The sequence below is a fragment of the Ranitomeya variabilis genome, chromosome 1, assembly GCF_051348905.1.
Source record: "Ranitomeya variabilis isolate aRanVar5 chromosome 1, aRanVar5.hap1, whole genome shotgun sequence".
NCBI classification, from domain to species: Eukaryota; Metazoa; Chordata; class Amphibia; order Anura; family Dendrobatidae; genus Ranitomeya; species Ranitomeya variabilis.
Genome location: NC_135232.1, coordinates 895077815 through 895094606, shown reverse-complemented (window position 1 = coordinate 895094606; position 16792 = coordinate 895077815).

Sequence of the window (16792 nt, the reverse complement as noted above, 5' to 3'; positions counted from 1 at the left end):
TGTAAAAAGAAATTTGTAAAAAATATAAACCTATGCTTGTGTCACCGTTTTCTGAGACCTGTAATATTTTCAATTTTTGAGTCCTGGGTGGCAAAAAAAACCAAAACGTAATTCTGTCTTTATTTATTTTTCTTGATACTCCGTTTAATGATCACATTATTTTACCTTATATTATATATACTTTTTGTGAATGCATTGATATCAAAGATATATTTTCAATTTTTTTATTTAAGGTTTATTTTTTTAATTTTATTTTGTTTTGAATAGGGAAAAATAGGGATTTGCTTATGCTATATATGGCAGTGCATCAGCATCTGCTATACAGTGGGTACAGGAAGTATTCCCCTTTAAATTTTTCACCCTTTGTTTCATTGCAGCCATTTGGTAAATTAAGAAAAGTTCATTTTTTTATTAATGTACACTCTGCACCCCATCTTGACTGGAAAAAAAAACCAGAAACGTAGTAATGTTTGCAAATTTATTAAAAAATAAACATTTTAATTTTAATATTACACATGGTCATAAGTATTCAGACCCTTTGCTCAGTATTGAGTAGAAGCACCCTTTTGAGCTAGTACAGCCATGAGTCTTCTTGGGAATCATGCAACAAGTTTTTCACACCTAGATTTGGGGATCCTCTGCCATTCTTCCTTGCAGATCCTCTCCAATTCCATGAGTTTGGATGGTGAATGTTGGTGGACAGCCATTTTCAGGTCTCTCCTGAGATTCTCAATTGGGTTTAGGTCAGGGCTCTGGCTGGGCCAGTCAAGAATGGTCACAGAGTTGTTCTGAAGGCACTCCTTTGTTATTTTAGCTGTGTGCTTAGGGTCATTGTCTTGTTGGAAGGTGAACCTTCGGCCAATTCTGAGGTCCAGAGCACTCTGAAAGAGGTTTTTTCTTCCAGGATATCTCTGTACTTGGCCGCATTCATGTTTCCTTCAATGACAACCAGTCCTCCTGTCCCTGCAGCTTAAAAACAACCCCATAGCGTGATGCTGCCACCGCCATGTTTCACTGTTGGGATTATATTGGGCAGGTGATGAGCAATGCATGGTTTTCTCCATACATACCTCTTAGAATGATCACCAAAAAGTTCTTTCTTCGTCTCATCAGACCAGAGAATCTTATTTCTCATAGTCTGGGAATCCTTCCTGTGTTTTTTAGCAAACTCTATGTGGGCTTTCATATGTCTTGCACTAAGGAGAGGCTTCCGCTTGGCCACTCTGCCATAAAGGCCTGACTGGTGGAGCGCTGCAGTGATAGTTGACTTTGTGAAACTTTTGCCCATCTCTATACTGCACCTCTGGAGCTCAGCCACAGTGACCTTGGGGTTTTTCTTTACCTGTCTCACCAAGGCTGTTCTCCCATGATGGCTCAGTTTGGCTAGATGGCCACATTCTAGGAAGACTTCTGGTGGTCTAAAACTTCTTCCATTTAAAGATTATGGTGGCCACTGTGCTCTTAGGAGCCTAGAGTACTGCAGAAATTCTGTTGTATCCTTGGCCAGATCTGTGTCTTGCCAGAATTATGTCTCTGAGCTCATTGGCCAGTTCCTTTGACCTCATGATTCTCTTTTGGCCTGACATGCACTGTGAGCTGTGAGGTCTTATATAGACAGGTGTGTGCCTTTCCGAATCAAGTCCTATCAGTTGACTTAAACACTTTTGGCCTCCAATAAAGCAGCAGAACCATCTCAAGGAGGATCACAAGGAAATGGGACAGCACGTGACTTAAATATGAGTGTCTGAGCAAAGGGTCTGAATACTTATGACCATGTGATAATTCAGATTTTCTTTTTTATTAAATTTGCAAAAATTTCTATATTTCTTTTTTTTTCAGTCAAGATGAGTGCAGAGTGTACAATAATGGGAAAAAATTAACTTTTTTGAATTTACCAAAGGCTGCAATGAAACAAAGAGTGAAAAATATAAAGGGGTCTGAATGCTTTCCGTGCCCACTGTATGTAGTGGAAATCATAATCTACTATGAATGCCAGTTAAATGCTGGCTTTCACTGGAGGATCATCATGACAAGCACAGAGGTCTTCATCAGACTGCCAGCTGTCATGGCAACCCATCGACATCATGCAATCATGCCACGTGAGCGCTGATGGTAGTGAGGAATGATGTGCCTCACTACCGGCACGTGCTAAGTGCCACTGTCAGAGATTTAACAGTTTAATAGCCATGGGCAGAGCTCTGCTCCATTCGCTGCTGTTAAGTCAGCCATCATCTGCAGGGAAAGGTGTGGGCTCTGTGTGCAAGCTCGTGTTCAAATCATGCACATTATAGAAGACGTAAGTGTACATTATATGTCTTGAAGAGGTTAATATATCCCATGTGCATAATTAAGTAAAGTAAAAACTCACTGCATCTGGTATTATAGTATTGCTCAAATAGCACCGAATCAAGCATTCTAAAAATTGATTTGCGCATGTCAATGAGGTACTACTGCTATTAACCCCTTAAGCCCCGAGGGTGGTTTGCACGTTAATGACCGGGCCAATTTTTACAATTCTGACCACTGTCCCTTTATGAGGTTATAACTCTGGAATGCTTCAACGGATCTTGGCGATTCTAACATTGTTTTCTCGTGACATATTGTACTTCATGATAGTGGTAAAATTTATTCGATATAACTTGCGTTTATTTGTGAAAAAAATGGAAATTTGGCGAAAATTTTGAAAATTTTGCAATTTTCCAACTTTTAATTTTTATGCCCTTAAATCACAGAGATATGTCACGCAAAATACTTAATAAGTAACATTTCCCACATCTCTACTTTGCATCAGCACAATTTTGGAACCAAATTTTTTTTTTATTAGGGAGTTATAAGGGTTAAAAGTTGACCAGCAATTTCTCATTTTTACAACACCATTTTTTTTTAGGGACCACATCTCATTTGAAGTCATTTTGAGGGGTCTATATGATAGCAAATAACCAACTGTGACACCATTCTAAAAACTGCACCCCTCAAGGTGCTCAAAACCATATTCAAGATGTTTATTAACCCTTCAGGTGTTTCACAGGAATTTTTTTGAATGTTTAAATAAAAATGAACATTTAACTTTTTTTCACACAAAATTTATTTCAGCTCCAATTTGTCTTATTTTACCAAGGGTAACAGGAGAAATGGACCCCAAAAGTTGTTGTACAATTTGTCCTGAGTACGCTGATACCCCATATGTGGGGGTAAACCACTGTTTGGGCGCATGGCAGAGCTCGGAAGGAAAGGAGCGCCATTTTACTTTTCAATGCAAAATTGACTGGAATTGAGATGGGACGCCATGTTGCCTTTGGAGAGCCCCTGATGTGCCTAAACATTAAAACCCCCCACAAGTGACACCATTTTGGAAAGTAGACCCCTTATGGAACTTATCTAGATGTGTGGTGAGCACTTTGACCCAACAAGTGCTTCACAGAAATTTATAATGCAGAGCCATAAAAATAAAAAATCATATTTTTTCACAAAAATGATCTTTTCTCCCCCAATTTTTTATTTTCCCAAGGGAAAGAGAAGAAATTAGACCACAAAGTTGTTGTGCAATTTGTCCTGAGTATGACAATAGCCCATATGTGGGGGTAAACCACTGTTTGGGCACATAGCAGAGCTCGGAAGGGAAGGAGCGCCATTTTACTTTTCAATGCAAAATTGACTGGAATTAAGATGGGACGCCATGTTGCGTTTGGAGAGCCCCTGATGTGCCTAAACATTAAAACCCCCCACAAGTGACACCATTTTGGAAAGTAGACCCCATAAGGAACTTATCTAGATGTGTTTTGAGAGCCTTGAACCCCCAAGTGTTTCACTACAGTTTATAACGCAGAGCCGTGAAAATATATATTTTTTTTTCACAAAAATGATTTTTTAGCCCCCAGTTTTGTATTTTCACAAGGGTAACAGGATAATTTGGACTCCAATAGTTGTTGTGCAATTTGTCCTGAGTATGCAGATACCCCATATGTGAGGGGGGGAACCACTGATTGGGCGCATGGCAGAGCTCGGAAGGGAAGGAGTGCCATTTGGAATGCAGACTTAGATGGATTGGTCTGCAGGCGTCACGTTGCATTTGCAGAGCCCCTGATGTACCCAAACAGTAGAAACCCCCAACAAGTGACCCCATATTGGAAACTAAACCTCCCAAGGAACTTATCTAGATGTGTTGTGAGAACTTTGAACCCCCAAAGTGTTTCACTACAGTTTATAACGCAGAGCTGTGAAAATAAAAATTATTATTTTTTCCACAAAAATGATTTTTTAGCCCCCCAAATTTTTATTTTCCCAAGGATAACAAGAGAACTTGGACCCCAAAAGTTGTCCAATTTGTCCTGAGTATGCTGATACCCCATATGTTGGGGTAAACCCCTGTTTGGGTGCACGGGAGAGCTCGGAAGGGAAGGAGCACTGTTTTACTTTTTCAACGCAGAATTGGCTGGAATTGAGATCGGATGCCATGTCGCGTTTGGAGAGCCCCTGATGTGCCTGAACAGTGGAAACTCCCCAATTCTACCTTAAACCCTAATCCAAACACACCCTTAACCCTAATCCCAACGGTAACCCTAACCACACCCCCTAACCCTGACACACCCCTAACTCTAATCCCAACCCTAATCCCAACCGTAAATGTAATCCAATCCCGAACCCTAACTTTAGCCCCAACCCTAACCCTAACTTTAGCCCTAACCCTAACTTTAGCCCCAACTCTAACCCTAACTTTAGCCCCAACCCTAACCCTAGCCCTAACCCTAGCCCTAACCCTAACCCTAGCCCTAACCCTAACCCTAGCCCTAACCCTTGCCCTAACCCTAGCCCTAACCCTAGCCCTAACCCTAGCCCTAATGGGAAAATGGAAATAAATACATTTTTTTAATTTTTTAATTTTTCGCTAACTAAGGAGGTGATGAAGGGGGGTTTGATTTACTTTTATAGCGGGTTTCTTAGCAGATTTTTATGATTGGCAGCCGTCACACACTGAAAGACGCTTTTTATTTCAAAAAATATTTTTTGCATTACCACATTTTGAGAGCTATAATTTTTCCATATTTTGGTCCACAGAGTCATGTGAGGTCTTGTTTTTTGCGGGACGAGTTGACATTTTTATTTGTAACATTTTCGGGCACGTGACATTTTTTGATCGCTTTTTATTCCGATTTTTGTGAGGCAGAATGACCAAAAACCAGCTATTCATGAATTTCTTTTGGGGGAGGCGTTTATACCGTTCCACGTTTGCTAAAATGGATAAAGCAGTTTTATTCTTCGGGTCAGTACGATTACAGTGATGCCTCATTTATATCATTTTTTTATGTTTTGGTGCTTTTATACGATAAAAACTATTTTATAGAAAAAATAATTATTTTTGCATTGCTTTATTCTGAGGACTATAACTTTTTTATTTTTTCTTTGATAACGCTGTATGGCAGTTCTTTTTTGCGGGACAAGATGACGTTTTCAGTGGTACCATGGTTATTTATATCTGTCTTTTTGATTGCGTGTTATTCCACTTTTTATTTGGCGGTATGATAATAAAGCGTTGTTTTTTGCCTCGTTTTTTTATTACGGTGTTCACTAGTGGGACAGTAGGGTTAACTAGTGGGACAGTTTTATAGGTCGGGTCGCTACAGACACGGCAATACTAAATATGTGTACTTTTATTGTTTTTTTTATTATTTAGATAAAGAAATGTATTTATAGGAACAATATATATATATATTTTTTTGCATTTGTTTTGGAATTTTTTTTTTTTACACTATAACATTGCCCCATTGCCACATTGCATGATGTTATAGTGTAAGATCGCCGATCTGACACTTTGCTGTGCACTGTGTCAGATCGGCGATCTGACATGCACAGCTCCTGGAGGCTTCCTGGCGCCTGCTCTGAGCAGGAGCAGTGAAGCCACCTCCCTGCAGGACCCGGATGCTGCGGCCATCTTGGATCCGGGCCTGCTGCAGGGAGGAGGAGGTAAGAGACCCTCGGAGCAACGCGATTACATTGCGTTGCTCCGGGGGTCTCAGGGAAGCACGCAGGGAGCGCAATGCTTCCCTGTACCGCCGGTACACTGCGATCATGTTTGATCGCAGTGTGCCGGGGGTTAATGTGCCGGGGGTGGTCCGTGACCACTCCTGGCACATAGTGCCGGATGTCAGCTGCGATAGTCAGCTGACTCCTGGCCGCGATCGGCCGCGCTCCACCCGTGAGCGCAGCCGATCGCATATGACGTACTATCCCGTCACTGGGAATTAAGTTCCAGGTCACCTTGACGGGATAGTACGTCATATGGAGTTAAGGGGTTAAAAAGAAGGGGTCTCATACATAATTCGAATGACAGTGCATGTACCAACACATTTTAATATCTATGGCACCATAATGGAAAAAGTAAACATTGTATGAATAACCGCACATGCATTGTGACATCTTAAAGGGAATCTGTCACCCCAAAAATCGTATATGAGCTGAGGCCACTGGCCTGAGGGGCTTATCTACAGCATTCTGTAACGCTGTAGATAAACCTCCTATGTAACCTGAAAGTTAAGAATAACAGGTTATATTATACTCACCCAGGGGCGGTCCCGCTGCGGTCTGGGTCCGATGGGCTATTGGGTCCGTGTCCAGCGCCTCCTAGCTTCATACAATGAAGTCCTCTTCTTGTCTTCCTGCCATGGCTCCAGCACAGATGTACTTTTTCTGCCCTGCTGAGGGCAGAGCAAAGTACTGCAGTGCGCAGGCACCGGGAAAGGTCAGAGAGGCCCGGCACCTACGCACTGCAGTACTTTGCTCTGCCCTCAACAGGGCAGACAAAGTACGCCTGCGCTAGAGCCGCAGCAGGAAGACAAGAAGAGGACATCATCGTATGAAGCTAGGAGGCGCCGGACACGGACCGTGACGCCCATCGGACCCGGACCGCAGCAGGACCGCCCCCAAGGTGAGTATAATATAACCTGTTTTTCTTACTTTTCAGGTTACATCGGGGGCTTATCTACCACATTACAGAATGCTGCAGCTAAGCCCCTGATGCCGGTGGCCTTAGCTCATATATATACGATTTTTGGGGTGACAGATTTCCTTTAAAGCCTTTGGCACCATATTGGTAAAGGTGAGATAGACTTCATTATTAGCCAGACATTTGTGCATGCACATTGTACAGGTTATGTAAGAAGATGAAGTAATTATCTTAAAAACACTCAATGGATAGCCTGTTTACTATAGATAAATCCCAAAATAGATAGCAATTGTGAGGTGTATATTAGAACTCATATAGTATACCCAATTGCTACGCTATTTAGCTATAGCTGAGGCCACTGGCTGGTTGTAGCATTAGCCTGCTATATCAGCAAGTTATCATATGTATGACAAAATCTTGCAAAACTACCTGAGCGATGGTGCTGGATTATCAGGTGTTTCAAGATATATATGTTATTGTCCCAATTCATCAAGGGCTTTTCATTAGAATTGCCCAAAAATGATGTAATTTTTTTTTAAACCAGTCCCAGTCAACTCTGCCACAGTAGACAAAGCTGGGGCAGATTGGGACATTGTGAAGCCTACCAGACAAATTCAGCATAAGTTTTACACATTCTGGAAAAGTGGTGTAAGTTATACCAGGAATGTATGCCAGGCTGGAGTAACACTTGTCAGGTCAGTTGTAAAATGTGTTGCATTTATTATAAGATTCACATCTATTAATGAATGTGGTGAACGTTACATGAGCCATTCTTAATGAATCGGGGCATATGTCTTTTTTATTTTGCAACATTTGCAGCTACTGTTTTTTCACTCTTTGACCTTGACTTGGAAAACAGGACCAAGTCATTTATATGGATGATTAGAAAGGATTAGAAAGGAAGAAAATATTTACTTATCTTTTTCATGTGGCTTACTGTATCTAAAAATCGATATTTTTTCCTCAAGTGATACATTGCAAGTTGGTGTATATATATTTAATTACAATTTTTTTATGTTAAACAACTACATAAATGTGCAACTATCTTAGTGCTTGTGTTTATATTTTCCTTTCTATATTCCAGTTTTACTTTCACACAACTCCCACAGAGATAAGTAACTGCAGAATGAGTGCTCTGCTAAGTGACCTACATGAAAATCTCACAATATGATCCATTATGTATCACAGTGACAGTTTACTTGTGACATCAAATTGACATTACTATATTTATTACTCATACTCATCACTTCTCACAGCATGCAGTCATGCAGGTGGACAAAGCACTTTATGTTCTGCATATAGCTTTTTCCTAAAGGTCACTTTAGAATTGTTTTTCTCTGCATCAAAATATGGGGCTGGAAAAAGACACTCACTGTTATATATACAATACTATGTATTATAACACTAATAGGAACCACGGGATTATGACTACATAGCGCTAAAATCATCTTGAAAGTATCATGTCTGTAAAACAACTTCTAATGCTATTAGACTTTTTTTTTTCTAGAAACAAAACTAATTTGCTTCATTAGTTTATGCTTGTTTAGTGCTATTTTTGCATAGCTATCTACTTGTTTGAGAAAACAACATCTTAAAAATTGTAGTTTAAAAATTGTTTGATCTATATGAAAATAAAATATGATTGTTCCCAAAAGTCGATACAAGGCTGTGACACTGTTAGCTTAAAGGCCTTGTCCATTATCAGACAATCCCTTTTTCATCAAGTCAAGAATCAAACTAAAATAAAAACAATGTATACTCACCTACTGCAGTGGCGCCATCCCAGCAATATCCGTACCACTGTGTTCCTGGCGGTGCTGTGACATTGTTTTGTCACATCCTGGCTGCAGTTAAGCAACAGCTCGTTATCTTCAGAATTTACTATTAAATCACAGCCAACATATTACACAACAATGTCATGTCTCCACTGGAAATAGCCATATACATACACAATGTGTCAGCACACTGTGACTAATAAATACATGAACTCCGTTATTGCTTCAAAATTATTGGCGTTCAATGATTAAAGCGTGCAAAAGCCAAACAACCACGTCAAGTTGTACCTTTTCATATGGATGTTCCCTAACCACTATATGTCCTACCTCTCCATGTGCTAAACAGAGCCTTATCTGAATGGGGAGTGAAAAGGAAACAGACTGTAGCTTACAATTTAAACCTTGTATGTGAAAGATGGGTGGATAACGGTGCTAAACTCTGGAGCAGCTGAGCCCTGGAAACAGCGATGTGGACATACAGTGGGTACGTAAAATATTCAGACCCCTTTAATTTTTCAGTCTTTGTTTCATTGCAGCCATTTGGTAAATTCAAAAAGTTTATTTGTTTTCACATTAATGTACACTCTGCATCCCATCTTATCTAAAAAAAACCCTGAAATGTAGAAATGTTTACACATTTATTAAAAAAAAAAAACTGAAGTATAACATGGTCATAAGTATTCAGACCCTTTGCTCAGTACTGAGTAGAAGCACCCTTTTGAGCTCGTACAGCCATGAGTCTTCTTGGGAACGATGCAACAAGTTTTTCACACCTGGATTTGGGGATCCTCTGCCATTCTTCCTTGCAGATCCTCTCCAGTTCCATTAGGTTGGAAGGTGAACGTTTTGTCACAGAGTTGTTCTGAAGCCACTTCTTTGTTATTTTAGCTGTGTGCTTAGAGTCATTGTCTTGTTGGAAGGCTAACCTTCGACAAATTCTGAGGTCCAGAGCACTCTGGAAGAGGTTTTCATCCAGGATGTCTCTGAACTTGGCCGCATTCATGTTTCCTTCAATGACAACCAGTCATCCTGTCCCTACAGCTGAAACACACCTCTATAGCATGATGCTGCCACCACCATGTTTCACTGTGGGATTGTATTGGGCAGGTGATGAGCAGTGCCTGGTTTTCTCCACACATATCGCTTAGAAGTATTACCAAAAAGTTCTATCTTCATCTCATCAGACCAGAGAATCTTATTTCTCACAGTCTTGGAGTCTTTCATATGTTTTTTTAGCAAACTCGATGCGGGCTTTTATATGTCTTGCACTGAGGAAAGGCTTCCTTTGGGCCACTCTGCCATAAAGGCCTGACAGTTGGAGGGCTGAAGTGATAGTTTACTTTGTAAAACTTTCTCGCATCTCCCTACTGCATCTTTGGAGCTCAGCCACAGTGATCTTGGGATTCTTCTTTACCTCTCTCACCAAGGCTCTTCTAGCATGATTGCTCAGTTTGGCTGGACTGCTAGGTCTAGGAAGACTTCTGGTGGTCCCAAACTTCATCCATTTAAGGATTATGGAGGCCACTGTGCTCTTAGGAACCTTGAGTACTGCATAAATTCTGTTATAGCCTTGGTCAGATCTGTGCCTTGTCACAATTATGTCTCTGAGCTCTATGGCCAGTTCCTTTGACCTCATGATTCTCATTTGGTCTAACATGCACCGTGAGCTGTGAGGTCTTATATAGGCGTGTGCCTTTCCAAATCAAGCCCTATCAGTTTAATTAAGCACAACTGGACTTTAATAAAGGTGTAGAACCAGCTCAAGGAGGATCACAAGGAAATGGATAGCATGTGACTTAAATATGAGTGTCTGAGCAAAGGGTCTGAATACTTATGACCATGACCATGTGATATTTCAGTCTTTCTTTTTTATTGCATTTGTAAAAATTTCTACATTTCAGTTTTTCTTTTGGTCAAGATGGGGTGCAGTGTGTACATTAATGTGAAAAAAAAAACTTTTTTGAATTTACCAAATGGCTTTAATGAAACAAAGATTGAAAAATTTAAAGGGGTCTGAATACTTTCCCTACCTACTGTAGCTGGAACAACACCACTGCAGGAGGTTAGTATATACTTTTTATTTTAATTCAGATCCAGAATTGATTAGCCTGGGGTTTTCCAATATTGGAAACCCTTTTACCTCTTGATAACTGCAGTCTAGTCTTTCAATATTACTTTTATAAGAAGTATTAAAAACAATAATTGTAGTAATTTTTATCCGTTCATTTTGTAGAATTGCATTGATTTGTCCACATTTGATTGATTCTAAATTATCAAGCTTAATGTCACTGGGATACTGTGACAGAGTGGGGTCAGACAATCACATCATCTGGTGACACATGCATCTGTGGTAGTAAGAAAAGCGTCACCGTTCTATTTACAGTTTTGGCTTTTTTGCTCTGGTGCTGCAAAGATTATACTGTGTAGTTGGACTCCAGAAGTTCTCTGTCTTAGGTATTATCAGCTGTTCTGAGCTTTTTTTACTCCCCACAAGTATAAGAACCCTCCTCCTTGCTTCTTACATTGCCAGTGATAGTTTTACCCCTTCCTGATTTGGAGTTGTTGGAGAGTTCACAGTTTGATTGGAGTTTATTCAGGAGATTTCTGCATGGGTTTTGTTTGTGATTCATCCTAATCCACTTCTCATTTGTTTTGGTTTTCCCACCTACTCCTACCTTGTTTTCCACTTGGCTGTTTGACTGTTTTTGCATCATTGTAGTTTTCCTTTATCCTTGTCTGTTTAGCCCTATATGTCTGGTTTGTTTTATGCTATACACTTACTATATATCATACCTTCTTGGGTGAGGGTGGGAACAAACAAGTATTATTATAAGAGCATATCAATAAACATGACTCTGGTGTCTCCACCATCAGGAGTTATCCGGTGGACAGGGGTAGCCTAGGGTTCCCCTTCCTTGAGGGGCAGAGTAGGTGCCCATTGTCCATGGCAATAACATGACAATTAATATCATGTCTATTACCAATATGCGTTTCAAAAATGTTTCTGTTGCACAACCTAATGATTCTTGAGAGCATGCATGAAATCTAGATGAAGCATATATTTCTCCTTGCAGCTGTACGTTGTAAATTATCTCAGGTCTTTGGATTTACCACTATTTCCATATCGATTACAAATAATGTGGTCTGATTGCTATCTTAGCTACAATTAGAGACAAACACAATCTAAATTAACTAATAACGCAAAAGTAGTTGTATTTCTCAGCTTTTTTTAAGCACATTTAATAAAAATACATATTGCAGGGGACAAGATTACGGGTCATGCACTTGTTCATGGAAATTGGATCAATAAAGGACTAAAGGATGGACTGGATTCGGCTCTCCCAACCCGAGCATGACAGTTTCATATATTTGAGGCATTCACGATCGGGTCTAGAGAGCTGCAGCCAGTCTTTCCTTTGCGGCATAAGATTGGACTGAAATTCACATACGTCTGCATGAGCACTAGGTGGATCTCTGTGTTTATTACCTCTCCAAACACTAATTGGCAAAATGTGTTGCTACTGAAGTAATATTGAGTATGTTGACATAATGCAATGATTCTTCTTTTTTCACAGTTTATCTAAATTTAAAATGCAGCTGTTTTACCTCAATTGCAGAAAATTGCTGCAAAAAAAGCTAATGTCAGTCACTGCCATACACATACACTGATAATACAGTATGTATTTCATGTGTTTGCACATTAATTAAGATCAGGCACACAAAGCCTGATTATTGATACATTTTCTCTTCTCAATTAAATTAGTTTTTTTCCATCTTTGTCTTTCTGGTATAATTGTTATTTAGAAAACTGCAAGAAAAATATATACAACATGTGAGTACCAATCAATTGCTAATACCATTTATTTTGTTTATCCCCACTACACCCTTCTCCCCTCTTTCACATTTCTCTCTCTCTCTCAAAAAAGAGAAAACTTTTGGGAACCTGTCATTAACCAATGTTCCCAATTTTCCTAGAATGATTTGTCTTATTTCTTCATTTCTTCCCATATAATACATAACTTTATTTTTTATTTCACATTAGAACATATATTCAAAATGTTTTATTGTTGGATCTTTTTGTATCCACTTCTTAGAAACAAATTCACAAATGTAGAATGCTGCACATCAACACCAAAGCCCCGTTCTGTATGGGAAGTGTGTAAAAGCAACATGCTTTGAGGCTTTGAGGGTGCTATGCTTCCTAATGGGCCTGACATTTTGCAATCGTTGAGTGAACTCTGAATTCAAAGGTATTTGAAGCACATTTTACAGTAGAATATAAAAGCAGCCGTAAAAAGACATCATATGCATAAAAGGCACCCCAGAAATACTTTTGAGAAGTAACTTTTATTGTTTCTACAGCTCAGTAACTGTCCATTTCTGGAGTTGCAATACATAAAAATTGTTTAACTGATTTATTGAACTAATGACCAATTACAAAATCAGTAGCTCCATATAAAATTAAGCCAAACCTATCAAGAATGGAGATTGTACTAAAATTGACCACAAAGAAGTAATATAGTCTTTGTTAATTTATCAATCAATTGAACATTAAACATAAAATATAGGACATGTGACTCAAGCAAAAAGGTTTGGCCCCATACCCTGGTATGCTCGTTATACAAATCAATAAATACTAGACGTAGAATAATAGCCAAAATACAATCGACACTGATTTGACTCTATCCATTCAGTCATGTCCGACCCTTTGATATTCTATAAGACACCTCTCACCATGCTTCCCTGTATTCCAAGGTTATTTTCAATTGCTTGATGTTTATTCCCTTGTCCTTCTTGATATTAACCAGCCAACAGGTCTTCAATGTTCCCTATTTCCTTACACCATTGACTATTCTGAGTGGCATCTCCCTTTAAAATGAATTTTCACTCTTCATATGTCCAAAATAGGTCAGGTTGTAACAGTGATATTGCCTTCCAGGACCTCCCCAGGTTTGTATGATCAAGAACATCTTTGTTGGCTATCCTATCTGTCCATTTGATTTTAAGTACCACAAATGAAAGGCATCCATTTTTCTTCTGTCAACGTTTCATAGTCATATATCACAATTGCAGTTGTGCAAGTCTTTTTTTGATGGTGATTAAAACATACTTGCTTTTACATGGTACATGCTCACTATGGACGCATGTCATTCAACCACTGTGATTTATTATCAACCCCCAGAAAATGAATCTGTAAGCCGCTACTATTTATTCATTGTTGTATCTCTATAAGGACTTAATTATTGGTGGCTGTAATGACTTTAGTCTTCCTAATGTTCTTACTTTCTTCTTTCAAACACAATATTGGATTTCTTCAAGTGATTCTCACTTTCTGCCAGCAGGGTCGCATCATTTGTAGATGTAGATTGCTGATGGTTCTTTTTCCTATTGTTTCCCAAACACTCGAATAATCTCATGACTACTTGCACATAAAAGTTGAAAAAAATGTGGGTTTTTTGATCTTGAATTACTCTGTGTTTCCATGTTTGGTGCACATAATTTTTTGCTTGTCATAGAGTGACCTGTCTTATAGCCTTCACCCAAAACAGGCAGTATTTTTGTAGCAGTCACAAGTAGTGTTGAGCATTCCGATACCGCAAGTATCGGGTATCGGCCAATATTTGCTGTATCGGAATTCCGATACCGAGATCCGATACTTTTGTGGTATCGGGAATCGGAATCGGAAGTTCCCAGTGTATGGTTCCCAGGGTCTGAAGGAGACGAAACTCTCCTTCAGGCCCTGGGATCCATATCCATGTAAAAAAATAAAGAATTAAAATAAAAAATAGGGTTATACTCACCCTCGGATGCGCCCTGGTAGTAACCGACAGCCTTCTTTGCTTAAAATGAGCGCGTTCAGCACCTTCCATGACGTCACGGCTTCTGATTGGTCGCGTGGCGGTCACATGAGCGGCACGCGACCAATCAGAAGCCGTGACGTCATGGAAGGTACTGAACGCGCTCATTTTAAGCAAAGAAGGCTGCCGGTTCACAGCGGTAAGGTCCAGGCTGCGTCGGAGAGGTGAGTATATCAATATTTTTTATTTTAATTCTTTATTTTACACATTAATATGGATCCCAGGGCCTGAAGGAGAGTTTCCTCTCCTTCAGACCCTGGGAACCATCAGGATACCTTCCGATACTTGGTGTCCCATTGACTTGTATTGGTATCGGTTATCGGTATCGGCGATATCCGATACTTTTCGGGTATCGGCCGATACTATCCGATACCGATACTTTCAAGTATCGGACGGTATCGCTCAACACTAGTCACAAATGTTCCCTGGGAACGCTGCCCGCACTTCTAACACCAAATGTAACAATTAGTGATGAGTGAATACATTCGGCACTATCCGTTACTCACACGAATAGTATGGTATTCTAGCTATTCGTTACTTGGTGAGTAATTTGGTATTCGCCTTGAGTGACCAGCCCAGCATGTTTGGCGCTTTGTTTGCAGTCAATGAACATGATGGGCTAGCTTGCCAATGACACTAATGCCAGCGCCAACTTTGGTGTGGCATTACTATGATTTGCTTGCCTTCTAGCATCATAGGGACTATTTAAAGCCTGCCTGTGCCATATTGTGCACATTGCAGCCAGAATCAGGGTAGCGAGAGCATAGTTTGAGCATAGAGAAAGTGAAAGTAGTGTAGGGAGAGTTATAGGAGTTTATACTAAGCATTTGTTCTTTACAAAAAGCTCTGTTAAGAGCTAAAGACTGTTAAGATTACTTTTTTTGTTTGTTAGATGGGGATTTAGTAGTGAGAGATTTAATAGCAGGGAGGGTGAGTGAATGGCAATCACCTGGTTGTTCTGATCATTGCAATTACATGCTGCAGCTCTCTGCTATTTTCCACTTAAAATACCTAATATTTACAGATAACTGTACGTGACAATTTAGCAGGGGCAATAATCTTCATTATTCTGCATTTGCAGTGTTATAGCAAGCCAAATGAAAAAAAATCTTAGTTTTCTATTGTTCTAAAAAATAGCATATCTTTTTCTACCAGTTGTGCGACTGGCACAATATGGGTAGAGTAAGGCTATGTGCACATGTAGAATGATCCACTGCGGATTTTTCCGCAGCGGATTTGATAAATCTGCAGGGCAAAAATGCTGCATTTTTGCTGCAGATTTATTGTGGATTTACAGCGGATATACCGCGGTTTTTCAGCGGATTTCACTGCGGTTTTACAACTGAGGTTTTCTATAGGAGCAACTGTAAAACCGCTGCGGAATCCGCAGAAAGAAGTGACATGCTGCAGAATGTAAACTGCTGCGTTTCTGCACGTTTTTTCTGCAGCATGTGCACAGTGTTTTTTGTTTTCCATAGGTTTGCATTGTAGTGTAAACTCATGGGAAACTGCTGCGGACCCGCAGCTGCGGAAATGCTGCGGATCCGCACCATTTTCTTCATCGTGTGCACATACCCTTAATCATACGTGATAATTTAGCAGGGGTAATAATCTTCATTACTCCTCATTTGCAGTGTTATTGCAAGCTGATGGAGAAAAAATCTTAGTTTTTTATTGTTCTAAAAAATAGCATATCTTTATCTACCAGTTGTGTGACTGGCGCAATACGGGTGCAGACAATTGTACGTGACAATTTAGCAGGTGCAATAACCTTTCATTACTTCATATTTGGAGTGTGTCACCAAGACAATCTCCAAAAAAATAGCCACACATTGCTAGATACAGTGAATTTGTACATAAGACCTTTGTAAGAGTACTTGTGAAAAATAAAGCCAGTACAATTCATTTAAGAAGCAAAACTGTGACGGTAAGGGATGTGGTGGTGCCCGTCAAGGCCATGTGACAGATCTGAAGGTGACTGTATCTCGTTTTAGATTCCTGTCAAAATTTTGTTAGCGCGCTACACCCATAATGAACCCAGATAAGTGTGAGGATGTCATGGGTTGAATGGCAGACAAAGGCTCCAGTGTGTTCACAAGTAGCACAGCAAAGTCTCCCATACAGTCCAGTCTCAGTAGCCAAGAGACTGGGCCTCTGAATCCTCAACTGGTCCTTCTTCCTCCCACCATCAAGAGTCCCAGGATACATATGACCCCAAT